The 16,993-nt window shown below is 46.0% G+C and overlaps 1 long non-coding RNA gene across 1 annotated transcript in view; it reads left to right on the top strand.

The window, feature by feature from the left end:
• Positions 1–16,993, top strand: part of LOC128314876 (uncharacterized) — a 128,804-nt gene that overhangs the window by 7,838 nt on the left and 103,973 nt on the right. The window contains exon 2 of the long non-coding RNA XR_008297039.1: positions 58–137. This is a non-coding gene — a long non-coding RNA (uncharacterized LOC128314876). The remainder of the gene's footprint in view (positions 1–57; positions 138–16,993) is intronic.

Here is a 16,993-nt window from a genome sequence, read left to right on the forward strand (position 1 = left end):
AAAGTTACATAACCTACATTTTTGGCTCAAGTGAATTCACCTCCATGTCCTCAACAGAGAGAGCAAGAAAAGGGGGTGCCAGTGCAGCAGTGGACGGCCGGTCCTCCCTCCCGCCTCACCTGACGGACACGTGGGTGGTGAGTTCCCGCCTCGCACAGTTGAGCATCTTGCTGGACTTGTGGGCATTTGTGGGGCTTTCCCCAAAGCTCACTGTAGCTAATTTTCATTTTTTGTAAGAATTGGGAACCCGACTCCACAAGATGAGATATCCCTACAGGAAGCCCCATATTTCAGGTTTTTAATGAAGCATGTTCCGAGGGCTTGGGGGGCGAGTCTCTGTGTGTGTGTGTTTCTCAAAATATATCTGCGGCTTAGTTGAGGCTCGGTATTAATAAGCCATATAATTACTGGGTTCAGTAGTATTTGGAATCACAATCACTTTTCGATTCCGCTCCTCCTGTGGGCCGTTGTAAATGATAAGCACATCAAAATGCTTTGTGACGGCTGTGTGGGAAAAGAGTCCTCTCAGTGCAAATTACCAGGCACCTTTTATCCCGTTGAATAAACTCCGGGCAGTGACTCTGCCATCAACAACACGTAGGAAAGGCTGAACTCTGTGGTTGATCTGTTTTGTGTGAGGTGGGCCCTTGCTGTTCTATTTGCCCGGTGGCGCTTTTTAATTGGAATGATTTTTATTTGGTCTGATTTCCTGAAATAGAATACATTGCCTGCTAACTCCAGAACACCTATCCGCATGGGGAGCAAACTGTCCTGGGCTCTTGGCTTACCTCTTTGGGGAGGAGACGTGGCCTTGGGGGTGGGGGAGTTGCAGCATATTCAGATCTGATATTGAAGCAGTTGGTGTGTGTTTAGGGAGTAACCACAAAATTTGACATGCCATCTCCACCCAAACCCCAAACCCCAAACCCAAACCGGTTCCATTCCAATAGCCAAGCCTGCTCCAGGCCGTGGTCTCAAAGCTTCTTTTGAGTAGTTTATTTCTTCCTATTTACAACTCCCAAAGTGAGCTGTTTTTCAAGGGAAAATCAGTTTCTATTAATGTCTAGGACCCCGAGCGGGTCTTTGCCTCTAATTTGTCCTGCTTTGTTTAGGGCAAAGAACACGCTGAACCGGTAACCAGGCGAGCACGGGCCTGTGGCAGGCACAATCACCTGAAGTTGATTTATGCACAGGGATTCAAGGAGCAACCATATTTTAAATAAGGCTAATCCAGCTGTCTTTTTGTGAAAGCCCCCCAGACCGCACACAAACCTCACCCTTGGTGTGTTCTCATTTCCACCGAGTAAAAGCAAAGGGGAGAGGCTTATTAGGAACCTGACGCTGGCACATAGAATCAAGCAAATGCCACCCAGTTGTGTGCACAGCAGAATTCTTGTTGGAGGGAGGATGACAAGGAAGCGACGTGGTTCCTGCAACTTGAGGGTCTTGATGCACCACTCCACGTGCGATTTTTCTTTTTCAGTTGAGCCCACTTTGGGTTTCTTTCCTTTCTTTTGGTTGACTGTTTGCCTTCATTCTGTTTTTGCTCCTTATTTGCCCTGGCTCCAGGCTTCCAAGGCAGCGTACCAAGATCAAGTTTACTTTTTAAGTTCTGTCCTCTCCTGTTCATTCATTCCTCACCTTGTCTCACTTCCCTCCTAGCACTTCCCGCAACCACTTCTGAAACACTAACCACCTCCATGTGGCACTGGTTTTGTAACCCACCGAAGCCTGTCTTTTTTTTTTTTTTTTTTTTTCCAAACTACTACTTACTGAGTTTCTCCTCTGTCCCAAGGATCAGCAAACTTTTTCTGTTAAGGGCCACAGTCAATAGCTTCAGCGTTGCAGATCATATTCTCTCTGTTCCAACTACTCCACTCTTGTTACTGTATAATGAAAGTAGCCTGGCCATCAACAATACGTAAACAGGTGCGCCTGTGTCTCAATAAAACTTTATTTACAGATAGAAGCAATACGCCACATTTGGCCAGAGGGCCAGATGGAGTGAATCCCTGTGACATATGTAGGAGACCTACCAGACTTTTCAGAGGATTCTATCAGCAGAAATACCATCAGCCAGACAGAAATGGACAGAGAGAACAAAGTGAAAGAAGACTGTCAAACCCTCAGAACTCTACAAGCAGGAAACAGGCTGATAAAACTACTCAGCTGCAAACAAATGCTACCCATCACAAAAAAGGAAGGAGAGAGCCAATCCCTGGGCTCAGGGCAGAGCTGGGACCCAGGCCTTGAAACCTAATGGAGTTTGCCCAGTTGGAGTTAGACATTGCTTGGGACCACTGACTTCTTTTTTCCTTTCATTTTTCTCCCTTTTTGACCAGGAATGTCTGTAATCGTTATCCTGGTGGGATCTGCTCCAGGAGGGACCGATAACTTGTTTGCTAGTTTCGCACGTCCATAGATGTTGAGGAATTGTGCCCCTAGATGGGTCATACCAAGAGTCTTGCTTGCACCTCCTTTAAATGATTTAGGGGATGAGATCTGAGACTTTTGAGCTAATTGAGACCTAGATGAGATTCTGGACTTGAGTTATGCTGTTAGGGGTTGAGAGTTTTGGGGAACTTGGAATGGGGTGCATATGAGGGAGACATGAAGTTTTAGGGACAGATAGTGGATTGCTATAGGTTGAATAGTGCCCCCCCCACCCCGAGAGATGTCCACATCCTAATCCCCAGAACCTGTGAATATGTTATCTTACATGGTAAAAGGGACTTTGTAGATGATTAAGTCAAGGATCTTGGTATGAGGAGATTATCCCGGTGGGCCCAATATAATCACAAGGGTCCTTGGGTGGGGGAGGGAGGATGGCACAGGAGCATCGGAATTTTGCTGCGGTGATTGTCAACAGTGGGTGACTTTGCCCCCAGAGAATATTTGGAGGTGTTTTGGGTTGTCACAACTGGTAGAGAAGGTCACTGGCCCCTTCTTTTAGGTGGAGGCCAAGGATGTTGCTAAACACAGAACATCCCCTACAAGAAAGAATTATCAGACAAAAAAGTCAACAGTGTTAAGGTTGAGAAATCATGTCTTATCAGTCCTGTTAGGGTAGGTGTGGTTATGATGCATGGTTCATAAATGACAAAACAAGATAAGAGAGGCTGAATTACAGAAGGGGGGTAGGAGATCCAATAGGTGGTATGTAGGAGAGCTGGAGCATAAGTCCTTGTCTCCAGGCCTCCAGTGCACTGCTGTTTCTTCATCCCCACTTTTCCTACTAAGCCTGGCTGGAGGCACATTGATTTCAACCTAGAGTCAATAGATGAGATGCCTCAGCCCACAGGTGGGACCGTAATGGCAGATATTTCAGGCACTGGAGCAGGGAGGACAGAATTGTTTCAGGCAAAGGTATTTTCAGTGTCCATTGGTAGGTGGGTAGGAATAAGGCTGATAGGCATATTCCACCAGTATCCACGCCTTTCAGCTTCAAGTGCAGATTGATTTCCACCATGGAACTGAACCCCTGTACATAAGTCTGTGTGTGTGTGTGTGTGTGTGTGTAGTGGGGATTGTAAAATATTCCCTACTTCTAAGGAATTTGCTACCTAGAAGAGGAGGTGGAGTCAATAGCAGGTAACTAAAATATAAGTAAGAGTGAAAACACATGTTTCAAATGGTTTCACACCCCACACTTCCCCAGGGAAGAGAGAGAGAAAGGTTCTTGGGGGTGGGTTGATAGACATCTGGAAAGTCTACAGGGAACAGGTGCCACTTGAGCAGAGGCTTAAGTTGCAAGTAGAACAGAAGGCCAATGTCCCAGTCAAACAATAGATTCACTTCTTGAAAGCGGTTTCTGCCTCCAGATGCTGAAAGAAAAACTTCCTCATTTGACTTTCAGCCAGCCCTCAGTGACGAGCTTTGGGACTCCATGCATGTTCTGATTATTGCTCTCTTTTCTCCATTCATAATTGAACAGCCAAGCAATCTAAGTTCTGTAAGCTTCTGATCGGGGCTGAAGATTTGCTATATTTGGCATGCCTTGCGATTTCCATTGTCATCATGATTATACTAAGTTTATGAGACAAGCCTCTTACCACTGCCATCAGCACTTTTGTTTTCCCATTTTCTGCTCATTTTTCCAAAATAATAAGAGCCAACTGCTCTTAAAACAGGCAGATAATCACACTAACTAACACTCTCCTGGGCACTGATAGTGGCAAGGTAGAAAGGGAGACCACACACTCTTGATACCATCCATTCAACTACTCATGAACAGAAACCTGGTTTCTATGAGTGAGGGATGATTTGAGGCTCTCAAAGCAGAAAGCATGAATGTGCAGATAATATACATTCATTTATTCATTCCTCTATAGATATTTAGTAGATACCCTCTGTGCCAGGCACTATTTTAGGAACTAGGGATACAGCCACAAGACTCTACATACAGGGTCCCGGCCAGAGCTTCCAGAGTAGATGGGGGAGACCGACAATAGCAAGCAAGCAAACCCATAAACAAGGGAGACTCAAATTGTGACAAGTAGGGTTGTCAGATCACAAAATTGCCCTCCTGGCTTGCCCAGTGCTGAGTCAGCTGCCTTTTAAAGCTCCGGGCTCCAAGTCCCACTGGTTATACAAAGTCAGGGAATTCAGCCCCTCTGGTTTGCAAAGCCAGAGTCATGGGGATTTGTCTTCCCGTGTGGGCTCCCTGGTGCTGTCCCCTCTCCGTGCCTGCCACTCCTTCCCTTCTCCCCTTCTTAACTGCTCAGATGTTGCTGCTTCTCTACATTTTCATTGTGAACTTTATTTTGCCAGTCTTCAAAGTTTTCTCCAGGTTATTTACATGGATGTGAGGGATATCTACTCCTACATGTGGGCCAACACGAGCTTAGGGTCCTCCTACTCGGCCATGTTCTGCTCTTCTCCAAGGTTGCCAGATCAAATACAGGAGGTCCAGTTAAATTTAAATATCAGATTTTTATAAACCACTTTTTGAAGATGTATTTACCCAAATTGCATCCCGCTTTTTTTATTTCCTAAGTCAGGCAATGTTAGTACCGAAGAAATACGTGGAGCACCTGGGATGGTGTATCTTTGAGGGTGCCACCAGGGGAAGAGAACCAGTGGGATTCTGTTCTGAGATTACTGCAGGGAGTTGGCTTAAGCAATTACGGGAGCTGGATGGGCAAATCCAAAGCCTGTAGGGCAGTCTGTGAGGAATGGTAGGCTGGAGCAGGGCATATCCTGAAGCTGCTTTCCACTGGCAGAATTTCTATTTTTTTCAGGGAAGCCTGAGCTTTGCTCTTAACACCTTTCAACTGATTGGATCAGGCCCACCCAGATTATGGAAGATAAACTGATCATAGACTTAATCATATCTATAAAATACCTCCCCAGCAACAGCTAGACTAGTGTTTCATTGACTCAATGGGGACTTTCGCCAAGTTGACCATCACAGATAGAAAGGGGAGGGGAGTCCACAGTCATTAGGGAAGCTTCTTTGAGGTAGGGTCATTTCACCTGAGACTTGAACATTGAGACATTGAACGTTGAACTGCATCTAAGAACCAGGATATCAGAACATTCTAGATGACAACAATAGCAGGGGCAAAAGCCCTAAGGTAGGAAAGAGCCAGTTTTGTTTTAAATTTTTTTTTTCCAACGTTTATTTATTTTTGGGACAGAGAGAGACAGAGCATGAACGGGGGAGGGGCAGAGAGAGAGGGAGACACAGAATCGGAAACAGGCTCCAGGCTCTGAGCCATCAGCCCAGAGCCCGACACGGGGCTCGAACTCACAGACCGCGAGATGGTGACCTGGCTGAAGTCGGACGCTTAACCGACTGTGCCACCCAGGCGCCCCCCAGTTTTGTTTTAGAAACAACAACAAAAAATCCATATGGTTGGCAAGGAGTGATCAAGGGGAGAGTGGTACCTGGTTGGGTGGGAGAGGAAGGCAGTGTCTGGGTCACACAGAATTGTGTGTGAGAGTCAAGTTTATAAAAACTCTAGGTCTATGACTATTTGCAAAAAGATATTGCCAGGTAGGGAAAAGAGAGCATGCCTTTGAAAAACATCTGTCTGAAGTATTTCTGGGTATCTGGTTGGTATTTGTTTGCTTAAAAAAAATTCCTAGGGGTCATTTAGGCATGGGACTTCCCCAAACTGATGTTATCTGGGACTCCACAAAGTAATACCAACACTTACTTCTGAAAAGGAATCTTTTCAAGAGGTGAAGGAGCAGCCCAGTAGGTAGGCAACCACCGTAGGGCATCTCCAATTTATAGGTTTCTCCTCAACCAGTCTTCGTATTCAAGAATCTTCCTTTTGAAGACTGGAATAGTCACGTGGTAAGCCAGGTGTTTTCAAGAAGTAGCTGGATATGAGTCAACACTTACTTTCTGTCTGAGTCTCAGGACTTTATGATTTGTTTAAGGAAAGATTCTAACAATTTTCCTTAAGCAGAAAAATCAGTTTTACATATCAGTCTTATATTGGACTTCCACTGGTAGTTTGATCTCTTAGCAATTGTAAATACATCTGAAACTTCAGTGTTGATGCAGAAAAATCACTGCCTGGACGTTTGGAGTTTCCTGGAATCCATGATTCCTCCAAATTTGCCTGTTGCCTCCAAGTCCGACCAGGATCCCTCCAAAATGGATGTGATGTCTTCGGGGAAATCACCTCTTTTCTCTTGAATATAAGTTTTTCTATTATTTATTTATTTTTCTATCATTTTTTTAATGAAGATTTTTCTACTCTGAATTTTTGTTCAGCTCAAAAACTCTGGTTCCATGAGAATTTTCTGTATTTTAAATTTTCTCCAGTGTCTCACCTTGGTTTGGTAGAGAATAAGAAAATAAATACTGGTCTCTGTTGTATGTCATGTGTGAAAGCACTTCTACTCCCTGAAATCTTTATGGTGAGTTCTTCCTGTTTGTCTCTCCATCCCCACTAATAATCAGATAGTATGTAGCCGTCTTGGTTGTCTAATTGCTGGGTGACACATTACCTCTGAAATTCAGTGGCCTAAAACAGCAAGCATTTACTATCTCACAACTTCTGTGGGTCAGGAATTTGGGAGTGACTTAGCCGGATTCTGGTTCAGGGTGTCTTGTAATTGCAGTCAAGATGTCAGGTGATGGTGGGACACCTGGGTGGCTCAGTTGGTTAAGTGTCCAACTTCAGCTCAGCTCATGATCTCATGGTTCGTGAGTTCAAGCCCCATGTCGGGCTCTGTGCTGACAGCTCAGAGCCTGGAGCCTGTTTCGGATTCTGTGTCTCCCTCTCTGTCTGCCCCTTCCCTGCTCGTGCTGTCTCTCTTTCTCTCTCTCAAAAGTAAGTGAACCTTAAAAAAAATTTAAAAAAATATGTCAGCTGAGGCTGTGGTCATCTAAAGGTTTTGCTAGGACTGGAGGATCACGTGGCTATTGGTAGCAAGCCTCAACTGTTCCTCACCATGTGGGCCCCTCCATAGACTGTTTGATGTGTCCCCCATGACATGGCAGCTGGCTTCCCCCTGCATGAGTGACCCGAGCAAGAAAGGAGGCAGCCACAGTGCCTTTGACCATCTAGTCTTGGAGGTTACACATCATTAATTCCAACCATATCTGTTTGTTAGAAATGAATCACTACCTCTGGCCCCACACTCCAGGGGGGAAATTAGGTTCTGCTTTTCAAGAGAACAGTGTCAAAAACGTGTGGACATATTTTTAGCTATCACAGTTGTGTCTTGTGTGTATGCATGCTGGAGACATTTCACTCCCTAAGATCTTACGTTATTCTTCCAGCTCTACCTGTCTGCTCTTATCTTCACTAGCAATTCAATTGTATATAGTCTATAACTTATCTATCCTTTTGTCTTCTGTAACTTCTTCCAAGCACAGTGCGACCTGGCTTAGGAAAGCCTGAGCATCACAAACATTGTTGCTTTGCTCCTTTCAAGTATTACTTAACTGTCAGGATAGTAATTGACAAATCTTCCTTTCCCCCAATCCTTGGGTAGTCCATTGCTTGGGGACAGATAGAAGGGAAAGCAGAGGTAAAAGAAAGTATTTTTTTCCCTGTAACTCCCTTAGATAGATGAGCCATTTTATGCACCACTGCATCCCATGACAGATTGTGCAGAAATATTCAAGAGCCAGGATTGGCGGAAGATGGCCTTCTCAAGAAGCAGCAAGCTGTGTGGCTGGGACAGCAGGAATTAGCTGCCCATGGGCGACTCCCACCTCAGGCTGAGCTCCCCTAGACGTACACATGAGACAAGGATTTGTGTGCAAGTTGTTTATTTGGGAGATCTCAGAAACATTGGTAGGAAGTAGAGACTTGAAGCAGGAAGCCATGGGTTATGACGCTATTTACCCTGTGGGTGACTGGAGCCAAATCCCGCTGAAAAAATCCTGGAAACAGGTTTCTCCAAACCCACATGTCAGAGTTTCTTCTACTAAGGGAAGCAAGAGAACTGGACTATTTATCTACCAGATCCCATTAGACTTTGGTTGAGAGCTGCTCCTGATTAATTCCGAAGCCTTCCTGTCCGAGGTTACTAGGGCTGCATAGCAAAGACCCACAAAGTGAATGGCTTAACATAACATCTGTGGTCTCACAGTTCTGGAGGCCAGAAATATGAAAGCAAGGTGTTGGCAGGGAGGGCCCTGCTTTCCCTCAAGGTGCTAGGGAAGAATCTGTTCCAGGCTCCTTTCTTAGCTTCTGGTGTCCTCTGTTGTTCCTTGACTTGAACACATGCCATTTTATCCTCTGTCTTCACGTGGTGTTCTCCCTATGTGTCCTCACATCATCTTCCCTCTGTGTACGTCTGTCTTTGCATCCCAGTTCCCCCTTTTCTATGAGGACGTCAGTCGTATTTGATTAGGGATCACCCTAATAATCTCATTTTGTTACCACTGTAAACATCCTGTTTCTAAATAAGGTCACAGTCTAAGGTGTTGGAGGTTAGGATGCTGTGGCAGGGTGGGGGGTGGGCAGCCACAGTTAAACTCAGAACACTTTGCACATTCAGAGCTTGGGTCCGTTGTTGGGAGCAAGAAGATGTGTCCAATAGAGATCCTGGCTCAGGATCTTTGGGGTTGGCTTCTAGACGTGGAGCTCTCTGGTTACTGTTGGAATAGCCAAGGGTTCAAGCGCAGCAAGACACAACATAGGAGATGGGAAGTCTCAGCTGCATGAATCCTTATGGTCTAGGTGCTCAAGGAATGAACCTCAGAGTCATCCCCGATCCTCTTTTCATTTACCTGCTACTTCCAGTCCACAGCGGATATACCAATTCTACCCCAAACTCTGTATCTGGAATCCATCCTGGCTCTCTGTCAGCACTGACGTCTTCCTGCTCCAGGCCATCTTCACCTCATCTTAGTTACAGCTGTAGCCGCTTACCTCGCTTCCCAGCATCTGATTGGACCTGCCTGGGAATCCAGGATTCTCTTAGAAGTTGTTATGGGATGCTTTGTATCCCCTCAAAAGTTAAATGCTGAAACCCTGCCTCATTCTGTTTTTTAAAAGGATGCACCAAATTTGCTTTTCAATCTTTAATTCAGTTTTACCTTCTTTTTTCTAATCCTTACCCCCTCCCCCTCTCTCTTCTCCACTTCCCTGTCTCTCATTTCCTCTGAATGCATAATAGCACTCTGAAAAGATTGAAATGTCAGAGGCATGGAATGTTTCCACAGAGTGACGTTAATATAAATATTCTAGAGAGAAAACCGACCCAAACACACAGACCCATCTGACGTTGATTTCGGCAAAAATGAGGTCCCAGCCTTCCAGACTATCATTCCCTCTCCTGCTGGATTTTTCTGTCACTGCTAAGACCCATTTTCTGCTGTCCTTAATGTTGCACCACGATGTCCCTTCCAGAACTATGTGTATATAATCACATATCCCTTCTCCTGGGATAGATTATTTCCCCCTGAAGTTATGTCTGCCCCCAGAAGAGAGATAGCAAGGAAGTAATCAAAATCGTAGCATTTAAAACAGGTGTTTTGAGCTGCAGTGTGTGTGTGTGTGTGTGTGTGTGTGTGTGTGTGTGTGTGCGCGCGCACATGCGCGCGCGCCCAACCAGGCTTGGCCTGTCACGCACGCACGGGATAGGAGATGGATAGGATCCCAACATTCCCACAGAGCCTGACTTTACAGCTGAGCCTTCCAGCCACCGTCAGAAACCATCATGAAGCCATCATAGAGGGATGTGGGGTCATGTCTTTCTAGGGATCCATCCAAAGGCATCTGTGGGTCAGGGTCTAGGACAACTCACCATGTGGGTCCATGAGCCCATGACTTAGCTCATTCCATTTTTTCAATAGTAGTGATACCTGGTTAAAACTGAGCAGCAGATATGACTTTAGAAGAATTCAAGAGCTAGGAATTAAAGGATATGGTGAAGTGGGCATGGATCTAGTGTATCATGTCAGACGCTGCCGGGGCCTCACCTTTACCACTCTCCCTTACCAGTTCAGTGTATACTAATTTGCCTTCCATCTGCCACCACCTCTATTTCTTTGCTTGGGAGCTTTCTCTTGCTGCTGGAATCTCCTCTGAGGAGCATTCAACTCATTACTGATAGGAGTTGATTGATAAATAAGAAATAGAATCCCAGCTCCCTCATCCCTGGGGCAAGGTAGCTCAGAAACACCTGCTCTACACTGGGCTGCTAGAGTACAAGATACGGGAGACAAGGCCTGTATCTTAAGGACTTTAAAATCTAGGTGGCAGGGCGCCTGGGTGGCTCAGTTGGTTAAACCTCTGACTCTTGATTTCAGCTCAGGTCATGATCTTTCGGTTTGTGAGTTTGAGCCCCGCATTGGGCTCTGTGCTCACAGTGCAGAGCCTCCTTGGGATTCTGTCTCCCTCTCTCTCTGCCCCACCCCGACTTGCTCTCTATCTCTGTCTCAAATAAATTTAAAAAAGGAATAAACTTTAAAATCAGGTGGCACAGTTTTAAACCAATGATAAATGTTAGGAGCTCTATCAGACGGCCCCTTTGTTACACTGAACGAGAGAGAGAGAGGAAGGAAGAGAAAAGGAGTCCAGTTAACTCAACAAGAACCTCAGGGCAAGGAGTAACTTTTTGCATCACCCGAATCTTCATCTTTGTACACCCAGATCCCTCTGGGGGGTGTGCATCCTGAGTTGACCCAGCTTGGAGAGTGACTCACATTAACTAAGTCTCCAAGAGTCTTGGGTGTAGATCAGAATGCCAAGTTGTGAACTAAGAGTAAGTGAATTTTTGCCAATTGCCAGGCAGACTCAGGAATAGTACTAGAGGCTCAGTAGTGCTTCTCCTCCTCCACAAGAAGCTTCCCAGCTGAAGCCAACTTGCAATCCAGAAGTCATGAGGCTGTTGGGGAAGCCATGAAGCAGAGCCAAAGTCAAGGCCTAACAAAGATGCACAGAGATTTTCAGACTGAGAAGAGACCATCTGAAGTCATTCATGTGTGATGGTTTTGAATTTCCCTTAAAAAGGGGCGGGAGAAGGAATTTTCAGAAGGTCTAGTTGGTGAGGCTGGGGTTCAAGAACAGCAAAATGTATAGCAGCCATTGTGAGGAAGACCATGCAGACTGAATAAATCAGAATGGCAGGATTTTTGAGCAGGAGTAAGTGTTTCTTGCAGCCACCACACATATGCTAAAACTACTGGAATTTGAATGTGGTCAGATTGTGGGCTTGCCAATCAGGTAGATCTAGGATTTATTCTCACTTTACCAGAAATGGACTGTGTGTGGGCAGTAGTCTCTGACCCTCATCTGTAAAATGGATATAATGATGCACCAGGCTCCTCAAGTAGATGAAGATTCAGTGAGATCATGCATGAGAAGTGCTGAGCGTGGAGCCTGGCTCATAGTAAGTGCTCAATGAATACTAGCCAGGCTGTGGGTTTCATTTGTTACTGTTTTTCAGTTTCCACTCACTTGGCTTTCTGCAGTCTGGGGACAGTAGCAGATAACACAGGTGTCATCTATTCTTGGCAGTAGCCAAAAGTTCAGTAGTTGGGCAAGGGATCCAGGCAACAAGGGAGCCCAGGTTTGAAGTGAAAGTCAAATGCAACCCCAAGAGGGAGGGGAAGTGAGAGGGGTCTAGGACAGTTTGCTTCTTAGGCTTCACTCTGCATACCAATCACTTGTGGAACTTGTTGAAATGCAGATTCTCATCTGGAAGGTCAGGGCTGGAGCTTTAGATTCTTCATTTCTAACAAGCTCCCTGATGACGTCAGTGCTGCTGGCCCTCAGCCCATTCACAGAGTTGCAGTATCTAATATCAAGCCTAGAAGAAAATAAGGATTGGAGGTTGGAGTACAAAACCCACATGTGGTCAAGGAAAGCCAATGGTATGCTTGGAGTTACATTTTCTATCATTCATCTGGATCTGTGCTGTCCAATATGGTAGCCACTAGCCCCATGTGGCTATTGGCACTTAACCCTGATTGAGATGTGCAGGATGTGTAAAATAAACACTAGATTTTGAAGACTGGGTGCAAAGAAAATATCTCAGTACTCTTTTATGTTGATTACATGTTGAAATGATAATGTTTTAGATATTATATTGAATAAAATATATTAAAATTAATTTCACTTTTTTTTCACTTTTTTTTTTTTTTAATGTGGCCGCTAGACATTTTTAAATTACATTTGTGGCTTACATTAAATTACTACTGGACAGCACTGGTCTAGAAAGAGCCTCTTTCTCCCACCCAGCTCTGAGCTCCTGCCCAAAAATCCATCCTCGGCAATTCTCTGGGTACCTTGGGGAAAGCCTGAGACTAGAAAGGTTCATTGCTCTGAAGGGGAGACAGGCAGGCCCACGCAGGGGAGCTGTTTGGGAGGAACAAGACAGAAACATGCCAAGTCATTCTCCGCAACAGCAGAGCTATTGCCATGGGGCCGGCTGGGCGGCCTGGATCCCGGAGATGCCAGCCTGCCACGCTCCAGTGCCTTCTGTCTGGGCCTCTTCAGTTCTCTCTCAAGTTCCCTCCCCATCCTGGGCGACAGGTAATTAGCAGGGCCAGCTGGCAGGCTCCACTGGGCACTGCCGCCAGAGAGCCGGCAGCCGGCCTGCAATTACTGTAATCCTGGCGTGGCCTTGCAAAGAGAGCTCTGTTCAGCTCTTGCTCTGCAGCTTGGCTCTCGGGTGCCAGGGCTTGTAACCTCTACATTCTCAGGGTGTCTCTTGGCAGCAAAAGACCCACAGAAGAAAGTCTCCACTGTGTGTACCTGCCGCAGACTTCCCTTGGTAAATAACTGGGCAGTCGGGCACACATCGCTGCCTGCTGGTGGTATTTGAAATGTCTGAAACGAGCCATATATTCCTCAGACAGTTTGTTTTACATATTCCCAGTATCTCCTCTTTCAGGAAAGCGCTTCCCGGGATTAGCAGCTAGTCCTTCCAACTCCAGGAGGCTTGTCCAGGGCAGATCCCAGGTACCTCAGAAAGTCATTAAGAATGATGTTTGAAAATCCATGAATCTTAGGTTCCGTGAAGCTAGAAGGGAATGAGAAGTAAGGCTGTTTTACTGAGTGGGATCTCTAGGCAGAGCTGGGTCTGCACAGAGGCAGCAGATAGAGCCTCACCGTCAGAGCCTAACTTTTGAATTCCTCAAGCCTCAGTCTCCTTATTTGTAAAATGGACATAGTAATACCATGTACCGGGTAGGGGCTGTTGTGGGGCTTAAATGAGAGGGTCCCTGCAAAGGGCTCAGTATGGCAAGTACTCAAATGTGAGCATTAGAAACTAAGTAAAAGAATAGGGAATGAAATCTAAGAAGCTGGACAGATGAAATACATGTAGGTCTCACCCATCAGAATGTTCCAGATTGGAGCCCTGAGATTTAAATAGGGAGGAGCTTCTTTTAAAGGAGTGGTCTCTCCCTCTGGGTCAGGAGTGAGAAAAGATTGTCTTGGAGGCATAATGAGTATAGGAGCTCTCTCCACCCCATCACCAGAAAAGTTCACACTAAATCATTTGTGAGGTTCAGCATAAGATGAAAATGCAGGGTCTCTTGTTAAAAAAGGTGCCATTGAAGGGTGTCTGGGTGGCTCAGTCGGTTGAGCATCAGACTTCAGCTCAGGACATGATCTCACAGTTCGTGGGTTCAAGCCCCGCACTGGGTTCTGTGCTGACAGCTCAGAGCCTGGAGCCTGCTTCAGATTCTGTGTCTCCCTCTCTCTGCCCACCCCCCCCTCATGCTTTGTCTCTCTCTGTCACTCAAAAATGAATAAATGTTAAAAAAAAAAAAAAAGGTGCCATTGAAGACACTAAGATAGAAAACTTTTTCCATTCTTCCCCTTTTCGTCTTTCTTTGTCTCTCTGGCTCTCTCCCCCAATGTTTCTGTTTGCTATGTGATGTCCCACTCCCTCTGGCAGGGGGATTCCCACTTGGCCAATGCAGAGCATCACAGGCACCTGGGACCCTGCAGCTCAGCACTCCCCACTCCCATCCCTCCTCTTCCAGCAGCCAGCAGACTGAAGCCCCCTGTGCCCCAACCAGGGGTGGAGAAGTCAGTCCCCAACCCACAGAGGACAGGTAACCCCTGACTGTTTGGGTGCTGACTCCCAGGCCAGTCAGGTGAGGCAGGAATAAATTGCTGGTCAGCACCTGGGGTCTAGGTGGTGGGGATGGCTGCAGCCATGGGCAGTGGCAGGGTGGGGGAGGCCAAGTAGGGTTCTTAGGGTGCCAGAGGGTACAGGAGCAAGCAGCAGAGAACTCATCCTGGAGAGACAGAGGTGGAACTGCAGCAGGAGGTGGCAGTGCAGATGCCCTGCTGTCCCACTGGAACAGACCTCTGAAACCCCAAATCAAATGTACAGTTGTTGGGAATTTCAAGATGGCAGCTGTAGAGCATTAGCGCCCCAAGTGCAGGGCTCCTCTGAGCACAGGCCCCGGGTGACACCTACTAAGGCTGAGACACCGAGTAAGCAGCCCTGGATGGAGATAATTAGTGTCTTGTAATTCCACACCTTGTTTCCCATCCCAGGTAGAGTCTGGGATCCAGATCCCAGCTCAGACGCTCACTAGTTTTGTGGCCTTGGGCAAATTGTTTAACGCCCCCAAACCTCAGTGTCTGTATCTATAATATGGGAAAAAATGATAGAACCCAACTCATAAAGTTGTTGTAAGGATTAAAGGAGATCATGCAAGTAGGGTTTAGCTACTTTTAAAGGGAAGCAACCTTCTCCTGGTTTATCTCTTGGAGAAGCAATCCTTCACACTTTTTTGAAGCTCAGTCAGGGATCCTATGTTTCCCTTCTTCACAGTACCTGGTGAGTAGCTGAATGAAACAAATCAATGGGAAGGGTTCCATTAACACAGATAAGAAAGTGGATATATTTAGTCCCACCCAAGCTTATTTGCTGGCAAGCACTGCTCCTATCACAGTTTCAACTTGGTCCCATTTGCAAGAGAAAAGTGGAGAAGTTATCATATAGCTTCTATCTAACCTTACCTGTTCTTTTTTTTTTTTTTAATATTTTTTAATGTTCATTTTTGAGAGAGAGAGAGACAGACAGAATGCCAGTGGGGGAGGGTCAGAGAGAGAGGGAGACACAGAATCCAAAGCAAGCTTTGGGCTCCAAACTGTCAGCACAGAGCTCGATGCAGGACAGGAACTCACAAACCCTGAGATCATGACCTGAGCTGAAGTCAGTTACTAGCTCAACTAGTAACTGAGCCACCCAGGTGCCCCATCTGTTCCTTCTTAAAGCTGATTTCATTCCCCATTTTCCTAAAAAGCCCTGCTCTAAACTCCTCATGAGAACCCACAATCTGCTACTACCTGTATGACCTTGAGTGACCACACGTAGTAGCTTCTGTCATGTGTTTAGCAACAGTCTGTTTACTGGAAGGTAAGCTATCCAAGGACAAGATCTATGTCTGGTTTTGCCTAGGAATGAATACCCTAGCATGATCCCTGACTTATGGGAGACACTCAATAAATGTTTGTCAAAGTAAGGGAATACTAGATGGAAGGATGGATGGATGGATGGAAGGAAGGATAAATGGACAGATAGAAGGAGGAGAGGTTATATTTTATGACCTCAGAAGTCATTCCCAGCTCTGACAATCTATTATTCTGTAAGTCTACTGTATTTTCTCAACTTCTTCCCTTGAAGGATGAAGTTGAAAGCTTCAGAGCCCTCTCTTCACATGATGGACCATGCAAGGAGGAAAGTAAATCAAAAGTGTAGGGTGGGTTGTTTGGATGTCCATGACTTGGTGAGGGATTGAGAGCCAGGTATACTAGTGCCATTTTGGTCCCAGTGGAGCTTTTCATCCAGGTCACATTATCTCTTTAGGTATCTATGGCCCTTACTGCATTCCGAGGGGCTGGACTCACAAGAGTAGTGAGTGGATGATCAGATGGGGACTGAGGCAAATTCTTTGAGCACAGAAGAGCTGCATTCCTCCCGTATGATTGGCTGGCGATATGTCCATGAGCATTCTCCAGCAGATGGCCATAAGAAGGGCAGCTGAGCACTGACTGGGCTGTCATGTGGCTCCCTGGCACTGGAATGGATGGCATCACTCCCTGAGACCTGGACTGTCTTGATCTCACTTAGCTTCTGTCTCCATGGTCCTTCTTCTTCTCTCTCAGAGGTGGATTCCCTTAATTTAACTGGCAGTGGGGAAAAATGTGTTCCATAAATATGCATGCAAATATTTCTGCCTTGAATTAACATTAGTGGGGTTTATTTTTAACTCAATAAATTGGAATTTGTAACCCCCCTACCTGCTCCCCCCACCCCCCCATGGTGACTGCTTTCCCGCAAACCAGTGGGTGACTCAGTCTAGCTGTCTGGGCTAAGGAGAAAGACCCCTAGGCTAGGGATTGCTTCTCAAACTTTAATGTGCATATCCATACGCAGGAGATCTTGTTCAACTGCAGTTTCTGATTCTATAGGTCTGGAGCAGACTGTACGGTTCCAACAGACTCTCAGATGACGCTTTTGCGGATGGCCTAACAAGCTCACGTTGAGTAGCAAGGCTCTATGAAAAGAAAGAAAAGTTCTAGGATGAAAGAGAAGAGAACAG

The sequence above is a fragment of the Acinonyx jubatus genome, chromosome A2 (assembly GCF_027475565.1).
Source record: "Acinonyx jubatus isolate Ajub_Pintada_27869175 chromosome A2, VMU_Ajub_asm_v1.0, whole genome shotgun sequence".
Lineage (NCBI taxonomy): Eukaryota > Metazoa > Chordata > Mammalia > Carnivora > Felidae > Acinonyx > Acinonyx jubatus.